Consider the following 15,271-nt stretch of genomic DNA (forward strand, 5'->3'; position numbering starts at 1 on the left):
GTTAGAGAATGGGCTTTTTGTCAAGGCGGAGAAATGCGCGTTTCATGCACAGTCTGTTCCTTTCCTAGGGTACATCATCTCTTCTGAGGGAGTGCGCATGGATCCTGACAAGGTTAAGGCTGTGGTAGATTGGCCAAGTCCAGATTCCCGTAAGGCCCTACAGCGGTTTCTGGGGTTCGCCAATTTTTACCGGCGTTTCATTCGCAATTTCAGCCAACTAGTCGCACCTCTGACTGCCTTGACCTCCCCCCGAACGACGTTCAGGTGGTCGAACACTGCCGAGGCAGTGTTCAACAACCTCAAAAGTCGCTTCGTTTCGGCTCCCATTCTTGTCACCCCTGATCCCACACGTCAGTTTGTGGTGGAGGTCGACGCGTCAGAGGTGGGAGTAGGAGCAGTGCTTTCACAGCGCGCTTCCTCAGACGACAAGATGCATCCCTGCGCGTTTTTCTCTCATCGACTATCGCCTGCCGAACGTAATTATGACATTGGTAACAGAGAGTTGTTGGCAGTCAAGTTAGCGTTGGAGGAGTGGCGTCATTGGTTGGAGGGTTCGGGGGTACCCTTTATCGTCTGGACCGATCATAAGAATCTTGAGTACATCAGATCGGCTAAAAGACTCAACTCCAGGCAGGCTCGGTGGGCTCTTTTTTTCGGACGTTTTGATTTTGTTCTCTCGTACCGCCCGGGTTCCAAAAACATCAAACCCGATTCTTTATCTCGTATTTTTGATCCATCCGAACGCCCGGTTACTCCCGAGTGTATTTTACCTGAGAAGGTTGTCATCTCCACTCTAGTATGGGAGGTCGAATCGAGGGTCAAGACAGCCCTAGAAGGGGTAACGCCTCCGCCTGGTTGCCCACCGGGTCGTTTGTTTGTTCCGGAGGGGTTACGGTCCGACGTTATTCGATGGGGTCATTGCTCCAACGTGGCTTGTCATCCAGGAGTGACGCGAACCAGTTTTTTAGTTAAACAACGATTCTGGTGGCCATTAATGGCTCGCGACATTCACGATTTTGTGTTGGCTTGCTCAGTTTGTGCCACTGGTAAGACATCTAACCAGCCCCCAGATGGGTTACTTCGACCGCTGTCTGTCCCTTCGAGACCCTGGTCCCACATCGCTCTAGATTTTGTCACCGCCCTCCCGCCCTCCAGAGGCATGACGGTTGTTTTAACCGTAGTGGACCGATTCTCGAAGGCGGCACATTTCATCCCCTTGCCCAAATTACCTTCAGCCAAGGAGACAGCGGTCACAGTCATAGATCACGTTTTTCGGTTACATGGCCTCCCGATGGACGTGGTCTCTGACAGAGGTTCCCAATTCGTGTCCAAATTTTGGCGAGAATTTTGTAGGTTACTGGGGGCCACGGTCAGTCTGTCCTCGGGCTATCACCCCCAGAGCAACGGCCAGTCTGAGCGAGCCAATCAGGACCTCGAGAGAATGTTGCGATGTTTGGTTGCCAAGAATCCTTCGTCCTGGAGCCAACAGCTTTCTATGGTGGAGTACGCCCACAATTCGTTACCAGTGTCATCCACGGGCCTCTCGCCATTTGAGTGTAGTTTAGGTTACCAGCCACCAATTTTTCCTAGTCTGGAATCCGAAGTCGCGGTCCCCTCCGCTCACGCATTCGTCCAGAGGTGTCGCCGTACTTGGACTAGAGCCCGTGAGACTCTACTCCAAGCAGGGCGGCGCATGAAGGCCAAGGCCGACCGCCACCGGTCAAAGCCTCCCGTTTACGTCGTGGGTCAAAAAGTGTGGCTTTCTACTAAGAATATTCCGCTCCGCTCCGTGTCTAACAAGTTAGCTCCCAAATTCATTGGCCCGTTTCCTGTCACCAAGATTATTAGTCCGGTGACAGTCCGACTCAAACTTCCTCCTGCGTACAGGAGAATTCACTCCGCCTTCCATGTGTCTAAAATTAAGCCCGTGTTTTATTCTCATATTAATCCGCCTGCCCCGGTTCCCCCCCCGCCGCGCCTCGTAGATGGGGAACCCACCTATTCGGTACATCGCATTCTGGACTCGAGACGGAGGGGACGCGGATTTCAGTACTTGGTGGACTGGGAGGGTTACGGTCCGGAGGAGAGAAGTTGGGTACCTGCTAGAGACATTCTGGATCACTCCCTTATCGATGATTACAATCGACAGGTAAGGTTGTCTGGGAACGCCAGGAGGCGTTCCTAGGGAGAGGGGTACTGTCACGGTTCATGAATCGGCTGTCTCATGCTGATGTGTCTGTGTGAATGTAATTGTGTGGGTGTGGTTACTCGTTGTGTTGATTAGTGTCACCAGCTGTCTTCAATCCCAGTTCCCTTTATATGCCCAGTGATTTTCCCTCTCATGTTGTCAGATCGTTGTGGTTGTTCCTCGGTGTGTGTCCTGTTCCTGTGCCTCGTCTGAGAAGTTCTTCGTCTGGATTTTCGTCAGTTCTTCGTGTCGTCTGATGTCCCACGGTTCCTGGTTGTCTCACTCGAGCACGCTGTTCACCGCACCACCACCGGATCGCCATCTCGTCCCTGCTTCATCTCCACCTGAGTGTTGTCCCCGACCTGTGTCTTCATCTGACCACTTTCTAAATAAACTGAGATTTTACTTGCATTTGCATCCTCCCGTTATTTCTTCACATCATGCAAACATATCCACATTGCTATGCTTTTCTTATGCTTTATAAAAAAAATGTGTGTTTATTTTGATATTGAGAAGAAAGCATGCAGCACATTTACATAGTCTAAACGCCGCTCTCAGCAGTGTAAGCGGTGTCAGATGTTCGCCAACAGTATATTGCTTGTCACGTATATTTCAAACTTCGTTTTACCCCTAAGCGGAAAACAAAAAAGAACTTCGCTGTGAGTATATTGGGGCCTTTACCACAAATCACTGAAAATCACTTTTTTGCAGCTCTCAAATTTTTTTCAATTTCAGTGACGATTTCCTGTCACAATTATATGTATTTCTCATAATTTTGACTGTATATCTCACAATTTCTCATAAGTGCAACTTAATTTCTGACAACTGCAACCTTATTTTTCATAATTGCGACTCTCTCATAATAACAACTTTTGTCTCTCATTATTTTGACTATATCTCACAGTTTCTCACACTTTATATCATATTTCTTTATATCTCTATTTCTCTTGAACTTGTGAGTTTATTTCTTTTTTTAAACTTTATCTCACAGTTCTTTTAACTCTGATAAATGGGCAGAAATGGGCTTCCATATGTGGTTGAGTAAATAATGACAGAATTTTTAGTTTGAAATGAACAATCTCTTTAAGAACAGCACAACTTTTAATGATTCCAAAGCTGTGTGAATCATTCAATAATTTCTTGACCCGCACATGTTCAATGGCAAGAATGATATAGCAGTTCCTGTTTGTGTGTGTTGTGCGTGTGAGATCACCCACAGATGGTTACGCCTCATGCATATGCTGGTACACACTACCTCTCAGTGTGACTGCTACACATCAGATGAACAGCTTGATGAGTGAAAGGGGAGGAGATTTCAGCTGCAGCCCGGTGCGTACTACTGATTTCATATGCTGTCCAGATCTGTGAGCTGGAGTCAGTGCCCATGGAGCAGAGGGAGGGCTATTATTCATCGATGTGGTATTTATGAGAGGAAGGAAAAGGTCTTTGATAGAGAAACTCTTCTCTGCTCCTCTCTACCACATATACTCGTGTTCCTGGAACCCTACTGTTACAGAGGAGGCTCCCGTACCGCCTCCTCCGCACCACTGGAGGGATCCGTCTCCAGAATATTAACCATTTCCTACCGAACTCAAATTCCCATCATGCCTCTCACCTGGGACTGATTGCGCAACACACCTGCACCTCATTTACACACATAAAAACCACTTCCACACACCACTTCTCTGCGAAGTCTTGGTTTGCCATGGCCATCATTTCTGAGCGTTATTTCCCGTGTTTGCTTTGTATTTCTGACCTTAGACTGTTTACCTCGTTTTCTGATTGTTATCTGCCTGCCCCGACCCGGACTGTTTACTGGACCTTGCTTATTGCTGCCTGCCTCAACCTCTGCCTGTGACTCTGATCTTCTCTGCGTTTCCTCCATTGCCCTGTCTGCTGTTGATTACCCTGCCTGTCCGACTATTCTAATAAAAGCTGCAAATGGATCCCTCTGAGTCCGGTGCTTCATTACACCTACACTCTCCTTTGCTCCCACCCAGTATCTGCATATCTCTAGTGTCCAGCTTTTTCCCATTCACTCCATATTGTGTGAAATGTGATAGAGAGATTGGGTAATAATAGGTGTGCATATATTTAGGAAAAAAGATCAACTGACTTACTGATCTGTGCACTTGCCAGAATGGTTGAGTCTGGTACCAACACTGATGAGATGTTGTAGCTCAGGACTGCTGGTATTCTTCTGGCTTTCCTGTCAGAACAGAAACAGGAAAAACTCAAGGGCTCATAATCAATGCACACTATTTATTTGATACCTTTAGAGCATGAGAGATTCAAACAGAAATAGCGAAAGAGGAGCTGAGATAAAAGATACATTTGCACACTGAGCTCAAATTCCAAATGCCATTTTTATGCACATGAAGGGCACTGCAGGATTTGGCTGGCATATAGTTATTTATGACCTTAGCTGTCATTTTAAAATGCTAGGTTGCTTTCATGCAACCAAAATAATTATGGTTTCAAAGAAAAAGTTCTAAATAGGCGTAACTTACTGTATATATTTTCATTTTTGTCCCAAGGAGAGACAGAGGACTATAGGACAATATTTTAGCTATATATTTTGCTGCTATTATTGGCATTAATAATATTCTGATTATATTCGGCATGGCTTTGTAGGGTTCTCCAAACAGCTACATGTGAGACAGTAATACCCTGATCTCTTAAGGATGACTACAGCATAATGGAGCTACCTTTTTAACAGAATTCTCCCTTACAAAATAATATAAAAGATATTACAAAAAGATATACGCAATAAACATAGCCTGTTTACAGTCAGCTCTGCTTTCCCACGAAGTTTATTCTCACTAGACAGCTTAAGTTTAGAAAGACCAGCAGGCCTCAGAGGTGATAACTGCATCGCTCCATGTGTCTCATCATCCGTGGCCAACTGATCGCTTTATGGTAAACCTCGCAAACCCATCACCCTGCCTGACAGTAAAATCATACTGTGCCTTTTATCTGTTTTAAGCTCTCTAAATAAAGAAATGAACGCAGCAACTGTGGCTCAGCTCCACATCTGTGTGGCAGATTGGGCAGAGCAAAAAGGTGCTGTGAAGTAGATGGACAGCAGTCTGTCCAGCATGTGTGCACTGCAGGCTTTGTGATCAAATTACAATTGCTTTGCCCAACAATAAAAGGCATATTGAACTCAATCTTTCTTTCCATATATGATTTTTTTTCTTACTATGTGATTTATGTCTAGCAGAAAGACTGATGCCAAGTGTAATTTCTGAGCTCATAGCTCCACCAAAATAAATGGTCTCATATCTCTCGCTGTCATCTTCTGAACATCATCGATGTACTGTGCGCTAACCTGTCTCTGGTTTGCTGCATTCACGTCATTTAATTACCGCATGACAACGATCACGTGTGTTTCGTGTTTATTCTGACACCTTCAGTTCCACTAATGCTCACAAATCTTTATTTGTGAGTAAAAGCAATTTTCATGTAGTCACGATATTATATTGTGTCATGTTTATCAAAATAAAATACACAGCCAAAGTCGAACGCATCTAATTTCCATCTTACTAGCTGTAATTACGAGCTCTACGAGGACGTGAACGCTTTTTACAAGCTGAAATTGCGTAATTGCAATAATTACGACATGGCGTGAACACACCTTTTGGGGTCCAGTAAAGAGAAACCTTGAGTGACCATCCACAAACACACAGTCACAGTTATACATAAATTGGCTTAACAAATAGCTTGTGTCTGAGGCTACTTGGAGTCTGTAATTTTTCCTCAAGTGTGGTTTAAAGGCACAGTATGTAAGTTTCGCCGCTAGAGATAACAATAACCAAGGGATAGCTTGATGAAACCGGGATAGCCAATGGAAAGCAATCTGATAGGTATTATTACTGTGGTATGGAGCCAGAAAGTGCTGAGAGCCTAGGACATTTTACGTTGCTGGTTTTATTATGCTTCTGCCGCAGTCTGCCGCTGCTGCTCCTTTTTTTTTATAGTTTATGCATATACGATTGAAGTTACGTCTGCCTCCCTCTTCCCTGAACTTGAACTTTGTTACAGTTGCGTTTGATCCCTTACATTCACATTATTTTATTTCATTCTAATAAAACAGCCGTAAATGCTGCAAATTACTACTACAGGTCACTTTATTTGATTAATTAAAATTGTGGGGTATATGGTACTTGGTCAAAACAATCAACGCCTGTTTCACAGACAAGGCTTAAGTCTAGTCCCAGACTAAAATGCACGTTTGAGCTGTTTTAACTGAAAGCAACTTGCACTGACATATCTTAAAATATTTCAGTGCACACCAGTAATGTTTTTCTTTTCTAAGGCACGTTTATAAAATCTACTAAAATGTCCTAATTGAACTAAGGCCTAATCCTGGCTTAATCTAAGCCCTGTCTGTGAAACCAGGCCATTGTATGGTGGAGAAAATGCTGTATTACTGTTACCACAAATAAAGCTTGTTATGATTAGGCTAGTGTTGTCTCTGAGGCATGGTACACACGTTACTCACGGTAAATCAAGAAAACAAGAGATTCAAACAATAAGACTAACCATGTTAAGCTATATAACAATTTTTAATTTTCTATCGATAAAAGTATCCAAACAATTGCTTACCTAATAAAACGTATAATTTATTAAAGCGTTTTTGGTTTCTCCATGGTTTATACGGAAGTAAAACTGGAAATCGAGGGTAATCCAGATTTTTTTGTATGACTAGAATTCATCTATGTCTACAAATACCTGGCTTTCTCACAGTTGCATATTCGACTGGGCCAGGAGAATTAAGAGATTAAGTTTAATATTTTTAGGTTCAGGATTAAGCACAATGTGTCTTGTACATATTTTTTACCTTTGCAGTTACCATATATGGTTGCAACCCCCAGATGCCTTTATATGCCAGAGGGGCGTAAGTGGCATTTTGGGCGAAAATGAGATATTGATATCAAAATAAAGGTCTCTATGAGCTCTATCCAATGGTGCCAGAAATACATATCTGAGATCAAACTGTATTGAATAAAGCAACAAAACAATAAAGACCTAACACAAAAGTGTGAGTAATGTTTGGAGCCAGAAGGGCGTGAGTCCACACTTACGCCCTTCTGGCTCTGAAAAATACATGTAGGTGAGGGTATTCCTCACACATACGCAGAGTTCTACAATGCTCTGACAGTGGACAGTGAGTAGAACTAAACAAACTAGTGAACAGAAAAGCAAATAAGACGCGACATGATTCTTTGGATGTGGTCAATGAATAGACTCACAGAGTAATTGAAATGGTTGAACAAAAAAGTAAAGTGAAATGAGTAAAAAGAACACGAGAGAACTGTCAATTGTATAGAGTATTTGAAAAAAAAATTAATGAATGTAATGAAATAAATTATTCAAGTGTTAATTATTCAATCAATTCCACTTTTGACCAATTATTTTCTGCATTGCTCAGCAGATACGCCCCATATGTGTCCATAGAAGACTTGGAAATATTTGGTGCCGAAAAGGCATATCTGACGTTTTTGCCATATTTTTGTTTATTTTAAAATGTTTTAGAACATGTTCATTGTGTTAATATGCCATACGTTTATTACTTAAATACTCATTCATGTAAGTATGCCTGTGGTTACAATGTTTGTGGTTTAAGGTTAATAATACAGGTGATTGAAGTGTGGTCAAAATTTTGTTTTGTCTCTCCTGTAAAGTTTGTCAAAAGCCACTTACGCCCCTCTGGCTCCAAGCCCTCAACTAACAAAATAATTTCCCCAGCCTACCTTATGGCTCTACAAAAGGATGCCAAATGAACAGGTTTGCATGTAATTTAAGACAGAAAAAACAGCCGCATGACACCCCTATCTTCTCTACTGTCCCCTGTCTATAGGTCAGAGATTGGACTTGGCATCTCACACCTAGGAGCTCCAGGGGAGGTGGCCTAACCCCGGGGCGGTCCCGACCAGCCATTTCAGGGTGAAGGATCGCAGGGGAAAGGAGACCTGGCAGCCCCACTTCCTCTTGGCCCGCAAGAGGCCCTAATTAGTGCCACTTTTCCCATTCAGAACATACTGCTCTTCTCCATTATCAGTACAGGTATCTAAATGAAATATTATTCAAACAAAAGTACTACTTTTTTGCTGTTTTATATGCTCCATCCTCTCAAATATTTAATTTGATAATTAAATACTCAAATACTCCATTTATAGATAAATGGGTCTAAATGGGTTTAAAAATCTGCTCTACAATCCTCACTACTCACATCTGATAGGTAAGTTGAGGACAGAGAAAGAAATATCAATACCAGATGATGAGAAAGAGGGAGGGAAATACAAAGAAAAAGAGAGAAGGAATGATGTGAAAGAGGATATGACAGACTATGAAATACCCCTCCCCCTCCCCCCTCAAAGGAAGATGTTTGTTTTAATGATGACAGGAGCAGGTGTTTGTCTACTACCATCCATCATTTTCTTATCTCTCCTCAGCAATCTCTGTTTTGTGTCAGCATGTCTGCAGGATCTCCGGATCCTCTCTGGTTTTCCCATCACCTGGTCCTAATTGGCTTAGATATACAATATGTAGGGACTTACTAGACAGATGTCTGTGAATAACAAGCATGCCATGATAAGGAAGTACTGCCTTAATTACTAGCAAAGCACTGAAAGTGCACAGCAAATTAACAAATTTTACTAAACAGAAAGTGACTAATGTCACAGACACTCCTAAGCAGCTAAAGGTCATCACTATAGGCATCCTTTTCTATTGAGACAAATTCAAAATGTTGTGTATTCTGATAAAAAACTATGTATAGCCTACTGTTCAAAAGTTAAGGGTGAGTATTTTTTTGTTTTTGAAAGGCATCTCTTATGGTCACCAAGACTATTTACTTGATTTAAAATACAGTAAAACTGTAAAATTGTGAAATATCAGTACCATATAAAATAAGCGTTTTCTATTTTATTAATCACCTGTTTTAAAATGTAATCTATTCTTGTGATGGCAAAGCTGAATTTTCAGCATCATTACTCCAGTCTCAGTGTCACATGATCCTTCAGATCACTCTAATGTGCTAACTTGCCCAAGGATCTAATAATGTTTATGGATGAGTGAATACATTGATGTTTTTAACATGACTGTGGAATGAAGCAGGGCGCGATTGCTAATGAGAGACAGATATCAGCGCCACACGCGAGTCCCGCGGATATAAAGCAATAAGGACATTTCATTCTACCTAACTAACTTACCCGCAAGTGCTGAATAATACTCATACAGTTCAGTTTATTAGATTAATGAAACTTGTGAGGTAACGCAGCGCTGTTTCACTTGGTCTACACTATCATACTAAACTGCATTTGAGTGTGTTGAAAGTTATATATGTGTTAGTTTATCTGTATGAGACTAGCAGTAAGCTAGATCAACATTAGAATAACATACTGATCATATTCGAACATTTCATCATTTTGAGCTATATAACATTTATTAGTTTTATGTACATTTACTCTGTCAAGTCGAAGTTTGTCACGGACGTGGAGCTCTCGGCATCTCGAAAATGCCACGCTGAAATTGATCCTCGTTTTAGTTCTCCTTTTGTCCCAAAGTCTGCTTGCCATGATCCATAACGTTTGAATGAAACAACGACAGCGTGAGCTAAATGTAACGCAGTTGTCCACGTCTGTTGCCATGGTTACTATGGCAGTACGAGCGGAAACCAGGTATTACGCGGACATTACGTCATTGACAGGCGACAAGTGGGACAGGGCGAAAGGGACGAGCCATTATTTAAAAAAGGAATTTCTCTGAATTTAAAAATCTTTGGGAACTTTTGGGATATTGTAAGAACACAACTGCAGGAAATATATCACACTGTGCAAGTGATTTTTGGATATTTTATTACAAAAATCTTACATATTGTAGCTTTAACCTCATAAAGAGAAAAAAGGATTGATCCCAAATACAAAGTATTGTGTTCCATGTGTAGGCTATTTTAGAGCCAAATTGGAAAGTTATAATTTGAGAAGTGTTTCAGAGGGGACATTTGTTCGCCTCCGTCTCTGTTGTGTGACCACTCATCACTCTTGACTTCATAATGAGTACGTTTATCTGCACAGAGAGGGTAGAGAACTAGATAAAAACAGAGGTCAAGGGATGGAGAATCTGTTATTTTGTGACACTGAAAGAAGACGAGGATTTCCAGAGGGAATCTAAATGGGAAAAGCAGTCTGAACAGTAGATAAAGTGAGCTCACTGTAAACTCACTTTCATGGCTGCTGTCAGTCTGTGGGCCAGACCACTTCACCAGTCCTTACTTTGAACACATGGACTGCTGCTTCATCAGGATATGACTGGAAGTGCAAAGGAAGAGTATTGTATTCGTCGAAAAATAAGCTCGGTGACACCAGTTACCATTTTTACAGAGCTGGAGCGGGACCTCATGTTTGTGCCTCAAGCAACTCGTGAACGATTCTCTGTCCAAGACTGCGAGTTTGATGGAGTAGCGTCTCTTTACTCTTCGTCCCCCTCCCCCATCAAACTAGATTTTTCAAATATGATAAATACCGTGGCCAGATCCCACCCCCTCACTGCGCTCTCATTGCAAAAAGACTCACCCCCAAAAAGTCTGGATTCAATTTTTGAAAAATGGAGAGCTTGTGAAAAAGGGGGCGAAACACTCTTGTCTTGTAAATCCATTATTGTTCAGGCTATACTCCAAATCCTGATTTAATATACTTGTTTGTTTAGGATATACTCTCAATCCGCCACTACATAATCCCATTCACGGACTAAGTTTAGCAGCACAAATAAATACGGTAATGGATCCCCTCACATATCGGTAGAGAGGCAGTTACGGCACCAAGGCCCAATCTTTTCCAGATGGCATCTATAGATCACATTATTTACATGCTGAGTATTCGGTTTCCAAGGCAACGCTGGCCACTCTCGCGCGCGCCTCCGCAATGCACGGCCTGTTTTCTGCCTTGCGGGTCCTGATTGCTCAGGAATGAAGATCGTTTTCATTAGGATGCTGATGCACAGATGTAGTGGCCCATAAATGCACCTTCTACGTGCTGTCTTTGCATTTCCTATGATATCTGATACCCTCATTCAGCGCACATTACAGGCTAATCATGTCTATCATTTCCATTAGCGCAGTGCGCTGTCGGCTCATTCACCCGTGCAATGCGGTCTAGATGAGCTTCATTATACCAGTGCTCTTACGGCTAATTAACTTAGAGCAAGATCCTCTGTTTGTTCTGTATTGAATGACTGATTGCAGTCTCTCTCCACTAGATGGTGACCTATGATCACGCAACTGACCCACGACCTCTGAGCTGTGAGGAAGAGTTTGTTTACTATTGGTTGTAAGGTGGTTAAGAATAATAATAAATAAAAAAACACTGGTATGGGCTGTGAATTAAAGTTCATAATGTAGGCTATTAGGCTTTAAACAGTGCTATCTCTGCTCAAAAACATTTACAAAACCCATTGGCTATATATGTGTTGCTTTTGATTTGTAAGTCTATATCTTCTTGAAGAACAGACAACAGACATGTGGTGCTTGACTTCATACATGAATGTTCAAAGATTCTTAGTGGATTATAATTGTGCATTTGATTTTTTTTTTTTTTTTTTTTTTACTAGAATAAGTAATTGAATACTAGTTCCTTTTTCATTTAAAATATTCATTTGTTTTGATTAATTACACTATTTTTCATTATTAAAAAAGAATGTTTCAGTTTTAATCTCTATTTAATTTAAAATTACATTACCTTAGTAGCCTAAATCTGTAAACTAAGCCATTTTTTAAATACACTGGATAGTATTAGAACAGTCCCCATCTGGTCATTTACATGATGGTCTATAATTTTATACAAATCACATAATAAACCGTGTGTACAATCTAAGTTTTTATTTAAAAAATATTTTGTCCTGTAAATCCTTTATATTTTTCCTCAGGATGGTGATCATGTATGCTGGTGGTATCTGAATGTTCCAAGGCATTTTTTATTTATATTACCTTACTACTCAGCATGCTTCCTAATGCTGGGAAGAATTAGTGTCCAAGAAAGAAACTACAAATGTGTCAGATATTTTGACACTTTGAAAGTTTGTTCTTAAGACCACAGTAGCTCACGCCTTTATTTTTTAACACTCACACCCATTTAACCTTCATGTAAAATGCAGGACTTGGACAAGCAGCTAGAAATGTTTAAAAGTTGAATACACATAGTGATTTCATTAATGGGGAAAAATATACATATTCAAATTGGCACGGAAATGTTGGCGTCATATTTTCAGTTAATGGTCTGAGCTATCATAACCAGCAGGTTCTGGGCACAAGCTCAAATGATCTTTAAACTAAATTAAAAACCAGCTGTAAAAATGTGCAGGTAATACAAAATTGTTTGGAAATGTAAATTCAGTTTTTATGCTTTAAGATTTACATTTTTGCAGTAATAATTGGAGCATAGAAAGCTTGTTGACTAGCACACTGCAAGTCTTTCTCGGGTATGAATGGGATAATGTCTCTCTCCTTTATTTGTTTTTCAAAAATATTATTATTAATCTTGTTTATGGAAATTTATTTTATGTATTAGGCCTGTCACTCCAAAGAAACGCATGTATGTTATGTATTTTATATTAATAGTAGATACACCAGCAATAAATCAAAATATCTGGTATAGTACTTCTTTCAAATATATATTTATCATCATTATAGTGAAATGTAAAAATGACCACATATAGAAGCTATACTAGAAAATGATTGGTGCTGTTATATTTGTCACTGCTTGTCAAATTACTATTTACTTATCCATCAGAGATGTTTATGGGTTCTATTAAATTAGTGTTAATCTTTGGACAGCCATCTTTAGGATATGAAAAAAGATTCCAGCTGTGGTGGGTACGGCTGGCTTTCTCCCCACTTAATTGTTCAGGAAAACAGCAGTAAACCAGCCAGCAGATCCTGCTTTTTCTCAGAGCCACTTATTGTGCATTTTAATTATGTTTCTAATTACATGCAAACGCTAAAAGAGGTTTTTGTCGTCGCCTTGTGTTTCACTGAACCAGCTAATTTTCTTGAGAGTCAAGAGTCATGAACCTAAAGAATATTGGCGCTTCTATTTTGGGCTTAGTGATTTTGTGTCGCCTACAGTCATGGCATTTCCTGTACATTTGGAATTATGACAGTACAGCAGCAAATTATAATGTGGACAATGTCTTCTCTGAATTTCAGTAGCCAATGTACAGTTGTCACCACAAGGTGGATGGCAGCTACTGTATATCTGTTTCCTTGATTTTGTTCACACATGGGCTGTACAATGTAAATCCTCCTTAAACTGAGACATACTGTACCATTTAACTATCTCCGTAACTTCTTCTGTAAGATGCCAAGGTCTCCCCCCACTTAACAACAACAGCAGCTTTGTGTTTCCCGTGAAGAATGTAAAGAGATTACGCTGAAATATGATGCAAATAGAAATTACAGGGTTTGCTGCAAGAGGTGGTTCCAGGCCTGTGACTTCACTGTAAAGTGATACCCTTTACATACTCTGAAGAGTAGCCTGCTGACAGCAGCAGGGCCTAAAAAGGGCACACACACACACACACACACACACACACACACACACACATGGATGCATGCTTTATAATGTACTGCTAGAGCAGTGTGTGTGTGAGAGAGAAAGTAGATTCAGAAGAGGGGGCACATTTGTAATGATGCACTGTGGTGAAACCAGGCTATCTGGATATAATCAGAGTCCTGTTCCAATGTTACAGTGCCTCCTTTCCTCTGTCTGTCTTTCTCCTCCCTTCTTTCTCTTATTCCACAGCAGTATCACCTATAATGACAGCTGTTGCTCCTTTCCTTTTAAAGTCGGCATGAAATGGAATCTGCAAGCCTTTTCTTCCCTATTGTGAAGTATATCTGAGTGGAACAGCTTCTCGAACAAGAAATAATGTAGGACGGGACTTGATTTTGTCCATTGGGAATTGATTGGATCAATGGATAGTTGTAGTTGCTATACATACAACCGGCACATCCGGGAACTTAACTGTCAATTTTGTAACCGCCCCTTTTTAGGGGAAAACAAGCCAGACTTCCCATAGACTTCAATACAAAATAGCGGCACAAAACAACGTCCGTACACAGCCGGCAGACGTGTATAACTTCAGAAATCACTTAGATGAAATATGTCGAGTAATTATATGTCCACCCTGCCTTCCATAGAGCGTGAACGATACATTTATAAACTTAATTTGGGCAACTTAAAAACATATCCCGTTTCATTCTACCAGCGTCAAATTGGCCTATCAACCCTACCCAGTGGTTTACCCGGACATTTACTCGTACCTCATCGAGTCACCAGGTAGCCAGTGAATGATTTTACTACGGTTTTAAGACGTAAACATCTTTAAATGTATAATATTGTGTCTTTATATTTAGAGTAGCTACTGAGTGCACTTTTCTGTCCAGCTATACAACTAGCCTGATTTAGCTTTCGATAGCATCATCCGTAATTCATGATATTTCCATAACAGCAAGATATTGATGATGATGGCAGGCAGAGATGGGCATAAATACATGGAAATGTATTTAAAATAAAATAAAAAATAAAAAATACTGTGTGGAAAAATAATTAAATACAAATAGATAATAGGGGTAGCCTACTGTGTGGAAAAAAAATGTTTAAATACAAATTACATGTTTGTAAGGGTTAGTACACGTCCTCAATCCGTTACTGTGTTTGGCGCTCGTCGGATTGTTTTCCCCTAAAAGTGGGCGTGAACCTTTTCAGAGACGTTCTATGACGCTACGCCGGTTGTATGTATTGCTTTGATGTCATGCGAATGACAGGTTGTCCCGCCCACACGCCAGTAAACACATCATCAGAGAAGAGACATCATTGCAAAAAGGAGGGGAAGTTATTTTGATTTAAGGTTATAAGGGCACATTAATAAAAAAAAAAAAAACAGTGATGTGCATGGATAAATCACAATAAATACTGCAATATTCCATAGAAAACAAAAAATATCCATTTCATTTCATAGTGACTTTAAACATACATTTTATCATCTTATGAAATAGCGCATTTGTATTTTTTCTTCGTTTTC

At 40.6% G+C, this 15,271-nt stretch overlaps 1 protein-coding gene across 3 annotated transcripts in view; it reads right to left on the minus strand.

Moving 5' to 3' along the window:
- hao2 (hydroxyacid oxidase 2 (long chain)) overlaps positions 1–15,271 on the minus strand; it is a 43,173-nt gene that overhangs the window by 21,479 nt on the left and 6,423 nt on the right. For all 3 annotated transcript variants that reach the window (XM_081368899.1, XM_081368901.1, XM_081368900.1), the window contains exon 2: positions 4,309–4,397. The gene's annotated coding sequence lies outside the window, so the exon portion shown is untranslated. The remainder of the gene's footprint in view (positions 1–4,308; positions 4,398–15,271) is intronic.

The sequence above is a fragment of the Scardinius erythrophthalmus genome, assembly GCF_964197995.2.
Source record: "Scardinius erythrophthalmus genome assembly, chromosome: 6".
NCBI lineage: Eukaryota > Metazoa > Chordata > Actinopteri > Cypriniformes > Leuciscidae > Scardinius > Scardinius erythrophthalmus.